This window comes from Nanorana parkeri, unplaced genomic scaffold (assembly GCF_000935625.1).
Source record: "Nanorana parkeri isolate BGI_ZX_2015 unplaced genomic scaffold, ASM93562v1 scaffold386, whole genome shotgun sequence".
In the NCBI taxonomy this organism is placed as follows: Eukaryota; Metazoa; Chordata; class Amphibia; order Anura; family Dicroglossidae; genus Nanorana; species Nanorana parkeri.
The window spans coordinates 857,285-863,674 of NW_017306654.1; positions in this window are offsets into that span (position 1 = coordinate 857,285).

The window sequence follows — 6,390 nt, forward strand, 5'->3', positions numbered from 1 at the left end:
AACTCTCCCTGGCCCCCCGGGAGTCTCCCGCTCCCGGCCGCCAAGGAGAGAAACACTGCTGTTTCTTTTTTTTTTTTATTCTGAGACGGAGATGTGTCAGAATAGAAAAAAAACATTTGCCCATTGGAATGCATTGCTAGATTCCTATTGGCTATTTCAATTTGCAATAACCAATAGTAAACTAGCATTGTACCCACCCTCTGCTGCAGTTCTCCCTCAGGTCCATCAGCAGAGGGCGGGTACAATGCTAGTTTACTATTGGCTATTGCAAATTGAAATAGCCAATGCATTCCAATGGGCAAAAACATATTTTTTTTTATATTCTGACATAGCTCCGTGTCAGAATAAAGAAAAAAAAAGAAAAATAATTGTTTCTCTCCTGGGCGGCCGGGAGCGGGAGGCTCCCAGAGCGCCCGGGAGATTTTTAAAATTTTTTTTTTTTTATGGCAACAGAACCGCCGGACAATAGAAAACTGTTGGGCGGAGCTAGCTGTCACTGCTAGCTCCGCACAATCGTTTTCTATTTAATTTTTTAAAACTTTTAAAACAATTTTTCTGTTCTGCTCGGTCCCTCACAGGGACCGAGCAGAACAGCCGAGCCGAATGCCGCTCAGCGGCATTCGGCTATTCACTCACTGCTGTTCGGCATCTATAAGAATAGGCCGAACAGCAGTGAGTAGCCTGCTGGAGGTTCGATGTTGGATCGGCTGAGTCAAACTCCTTCTGCACAAACAGTTGATAAGAAGATTGAATTTGGAAAATACATTTCACAATAGTATTGTTCACTATAATATATGTTATTTGTTTACTTGTTGGGTGACAGCGCCGCTTCACATATTTGCATGATATTTATTTAACTAACTTGGAAATTTTATTTTATTGACAAAGTCTAACTATTTTCAGCTGAATGTCTTCATGTACCAAAAATCAGACATTTCCAGTGACCACATTTCCAGGGACTTCAAAACCATGCACTGTACCTGAAAATCTGAGAGTGTTGGCATTTAGTAGCTAATGCATAGTTGGCCAGTTTTCTCATTTGTAAGACTATTAATATATGTAATTGGCTGTCAGATCTATTATGTAGCAAGACAAGTGTAGAATGTAACTAATGGGGAAGTAGAAATAGGAAATGTATGGCTCTGTAAAAGGGCTAAGACTGACTCACAGTTCAGCCAGACAGACTCTGTGAGAGAGCGAGTCCCTCTGCTCTATAACTGTCATATATTTGCACAGACATTGGCACAATTAAAAAAACAAATTTGTATATCAAACATATTTCTTCTACATATTTCTGATGGGATTTGTAGTTCCAGCGCTGCTGGAATGCAGAGGTTGCCCACTCCTGGCTTAAATGCTGGTTAGCAAGAGAAAAACTAAGGGGGTCATTTACTATTGAGCCATAGGATTAAGCCAAAGCATCTAAAGGAATTGCCAAAAAATGTTGCAGTGTCTTTTTTTTCTCAAGTAAAGGACTTTTACAGAAATGTGGTCTGTTTATTTCCAATTTTATTTAACCCTTTAGTAAATGAGTAGGGCTACAAGTACCCCTTTCTCATTCACAAGTGGGGGCAGCATCTGTACATCTGGGTGACTCCTTTATTAAAGGGGTATCCCCATTCAAAAAAGCCCCCCTGCCCACAGAACCTCAGAACCACAGGGACAAGGTTATTTTCTAGAGGGAGCCCTGGAAAAGCACCCACCCAGTGTTGAGGGAATGTGGTCTGGTATGGCGGGGTCAGAGGGGAACACTCACTTGTCCCTACCCTTTCCTGCCCTCCCAGGCCTGAGCTCGGATTAAGGGTCTGGTTGGGAATTTTTATCGGGGAACCCTTGTTTTTTTTCCCATTTTGGGGGTGTTGTTGCTCTTCAAAATTCTTACAAGACCTAAAGGGCCTGGTATGACTTTTGGGGGGAATCCTACGCATAGGAGGTGGCAAGCAAAATAACCAAGCCAAATGCCGTTTGGAGGCTATTCGGCTATTAACTCACTGCCATTCGGGGGGGAACGTCAGTGCGTGAACTGCCGGAGGTTCAGCTCAGCCGATCCAGATGTTGGATTTTCTGAGTCAAACATGTTCTTCACTTCGACTCAGCCGAACATGCTGAGCATGTTCGGCTGAACCGAAGCCAGCCAATGTACGGCTGATTTTAGCTGATGTACGGCTGATTTTAGATGATGTACGGGGACGAAGTGAACAGCCCAAACAGCATTCGGCTCACTTCCCTTCTGCTCGGTTATTCACTCTGCAGCTTAGTACATAACCTCCTAAGTGTGCATCCCTTCAATAAATGACTAATACTTTGAAGGAGAAGTCCAATAGTTTGGTCAATTGTATTTAAAGCAGTTTTTGAATGTTTAACAGTTTATAAGCTAATGTTTTACTTTTTATATATTTTTATGTTTTATATTTTCCAAACTTTATTTTGCAAATAAACGACTAAGCAAAGCTAGCCGTAAATAGTTCAATCATAGCAAGTGAAGCTGCCATTTTAAAGAAGAACTCTGGGCAAAACTTTTATTAACCCTTGCAGTGCCCGGGGGAGCTGCATGTTTTTATCTAGGGACAAAAATAAAAAAGGATCCTCTGAGCCGGCTTGCCCTTAGTCCGGTCCTTTCAGTCTCACTCCCCCTCTGCTGCAGCGGTCTAAGGATCCTTGAGTCACCACGTCAAAAAAGCTGTGTATAGGATGTGAGGACGCCGAGGGACATATCATCGCTGCAGTGTAGGAGGGGAGAGGCTGGAGGGAGCAGTCTAAGAGCAAGCTCCGAGGATCAGGTGAGTATAACTTTTTTATTTTAGCACCTAGATGAAAATGAAGACTTAACTCTTGCAATGCGGGGGCAGACCCACTGCAAGGGTTAATACAAGTTCTGCCTGGAGTTCTTCTTTAAGCATTTTTTGTGATCATGCTCTTTTAGGAGGCGAAAACAAGTCCCATGTCTGTCAGAAGTGCTAACTACTGTGTGTCACAGCAAGCCGAGCCAAACATACTGTGCATGTGCTCCAGTCATTGACAACTGGGAATCACGGTAGGTACTGGACTACATATGGCCACCCAAAGTCCAACAAGTCCATCTAGGACAGATAAGGAGATGTTTATCTGTTCTGTGTATCACTCTGCACTCTATCTGTCTAATTTACATATCATCAGTTGCTGGTTTTATGGAATGCTGCTGTTCTGCTTGGAGATTGCCATCTGGTGGCTGTCAGGTGATGATATTTTATATATTATTAAATAAAAGAGAATTTTAAAAATGTTTTGTTTATTTTTCATATTTTTATTCATACAATTTCTAAAAAATATTTAAAAGAAAAACATTCTACATTAGCGTCGAAATAATTTCCTGAAACCATTGGCTGGTGGCATCTCTGGGGGTTGTCTGCCTCAGGCAGCACCACTTTGGGGGTGCTGCTGTAGCTGACACGGATGCAATACATTGCCATATTGAGGTTCCCACTTGAGCCAGGTGCACCTCTACCGCAATACACATGATGTGCCATCATGCTTCTCCTCAGCATGTAAGAGGGGGTTAGTGTCCCTTTTAGGGTGGGAACTGTTTCCAGCCAGTCTGACTGGCCTTCCTGTCCTCTTTCTGGGTATAAATATGGGAGTGGGGATGCTAGTAAAAGGTGAATGCGAAGAGCAGAGCTTTGAGAAGTTATTTCTGTATAGGGACCGAAAAAAAGATCTTATCCAGACCAGCTTATGGCCAATGGTCAGATCTAAATCACCGGTGGTCCCATGACTCATAGCAGAATGCAATTGTACAAGTTACCATAATTTGGACCCTGTAATGCATTTTATAACAATCAGAGCAGAAAAGTAAGTTCCTGACTTGACATTCTGGTTCTGGGCGAGTTGGGCTTTTCTGATGCTGTGGGAGGCATGAAGGAATTATATATATCCTTGTAAATTTCGGGGCTGGAGTACTGGCTTCTTCCTGTGAGCCACCCAAGGACTATGTCCTTGGTGTGAATTCACGGAAGGATCATTATTATGACAAAGCAGGGCAGGCCAGGGCAGTCAAACACACACCTGCTTGTAAGTGTCACTCTCTCAATGGCGACCCAGGTTTTTCAGCAATTTTGGCAGTGAGAGAGCAATACCTGTTAGACTTCCCTCTTTATCACTGGAGACCACAGATGTTGCAGCGGATACAGATGGAGAATTGACAGGGGTGGGGGATGAGGTAGAAAGGGAACAGTGAGGGCCTTTTGCTGCCAAGCGGTATCATTCATGTGCTACTCCAAACTTTGTGGTGAAGAGTTATGTTCCCGTTCTAACCTGTGAACGCGTCAAAAACGTGCAAAGCGCTTGCCGTGTCATCAGTTGATAATGACACCCCAAACGTGGCTGGGAAAACGTTTTACACTTGTAGCAGAATCTCTTACATGAGCTACTTTCCTGTAATTGTTGTGCGTAGGGCACCCATTGAAATCAATGGGTCACGCGTGGAAAACATGGGAAAAACATGCACATATGTAATGTGTGTTCCTGGTACACAGAAGTGTGAACAGAGACTATGGGGTCTATTCACTAAGCTGCCGTAGGCAGCCAAGTGAACGACTGGCCTAAAGCAAAGTGAGCCGAACGCTGTTCGGCTATTCACTTCAGGCTGGTACGGCTGATTTCAGCAGCATATCGGCTGAAATCAGCCGTACATCAGGTGGCTTTGTGTGGCTTCAGGTCGGCCGAACATGCTCAGCAGAACAGAAAAATAGTTTTTAAAGTTTTTAAAAAAAATAGAAAATGATTGGGTGGAGGTAGCTCCGCCCAACTGTTTTCTATTGGCCGGTCGGTTCTGCTGCCGTCAAAAAAAAAAAATTTTTCGCCATAGGACTGCATTGCTAGATTACTTATGGCTATTTCAATTTGCAATAGCCAAGAGCAAACTAGCTATTGCACCCGCCCTCTGCTGCTGTCAATCACTAGAGGGGACCTGATGGAGAACTGCAGGTCCCCTCTGTTGATTGACAGCAGCAGTGGGCGGGTGCAATAGCTAGTTTGCTATTGGCTATTGAAAATTGAAATAACCAATAGGAATCTAGCAATGCATTCCTATGATGAAATTTTTTTGTTTTTTTATTCTGACGGCAGCCAATGGCTCCATGTCAGAATAATAAAAAAAAAAAAAGCAGGGAAAATTCTACTCTGCTCGATCGAGCAGAGTGAACCTTTCTTGTAAAAAGTGTTTCTCTCCTGCGCGGCCGGGAGACTCCCGGAGCGCCCGGGAGAGTTTGCTGTCTGGAGATCAGTGTCCCTGGTTAGCTGGTAACCAGGGACGCTGATCTCTCTGCAAGTGGCCGGAGCCAGCCGTGACATGACGGCTGGCTCCGCCCAGCTGTCAGAAGCAGGCTGTCGGCCGTCCAATGGCCAGCCATTCGGCCAGCTTCGGCTTTCAGCGCGGCTCAGTCGGGTCCGAGGCATATGCCTTCGGCTCGACTGAGCTGCTCGGCCAACCTCGGGAGCTGCATTTAAAGTGGTACTCAAAGGTCTTGCAGCAGAGATAAGTAAAAGCATCAGAATTTTATTCTCAATGTTTCAATGGAGCTCAGTCCATGAGTGAGATCAAGTCAGATCACTTATGTTGGTTAGCTAAATAGAAAATGTTTAAAATAACTTCATCTTATAATAGCAACACATATCATGGGCAGCGCAGTGGCGTTAGCACTTCTGCCTTGCAGCACTGGGGGTCCCTGGTTTGAATCCCGGCCAGGACACTACCTGCAAGGAGTTTGCATGTTCTCCCTGTGCTTGCGTGGGTTTCTTCCAGGTACTCCGGTTTCCTCCCTCACTCCAAAGACATACTGGTAGGTTAATTGGCTCGTCTCTAAGTTGGCCCTCTATGTTAGATAGGGACCTTAGATTGTAAGCTTCTTGAGGGTAGGGACTGATGTGAATACGCTGTGTAAAATTGTCGGCGCTATATAAATACCTGTAATAAATAAATCATGTTATGTATTAAAATAAAGTTTGGGATTTTTTTTGTCATGCAGTAACTGTGCAAAGCCACAAGAGGGTGTTAGATAGTTGGCTTTAAACAGACGAAAAGCATAAAAAATGTCCTTCTTCAGAATATTTTAGGTTTACCTTTTTTATGGATAAATAGTAATAAGAGACCAACCCTTCATTAAGAGTAAAAATGTTCCAGCAGACATTATGACAAATATATATACAGTAAATACCTGTAATAAATAATAATAATAATAATAATGATAATAATAAAAAACAAAGAAAGCATCTTGCTTAAAGGAGAACTATGAGGTGAGTGAAAATCACTCACCTCATAGTTCTAGCCGACCTGTGACAATGAGACTGTCACAGGTCGGCTCAGTATATCGGGAGGTGAGCGAACACATACCGCCGTTCGCTCACCTCTCGATC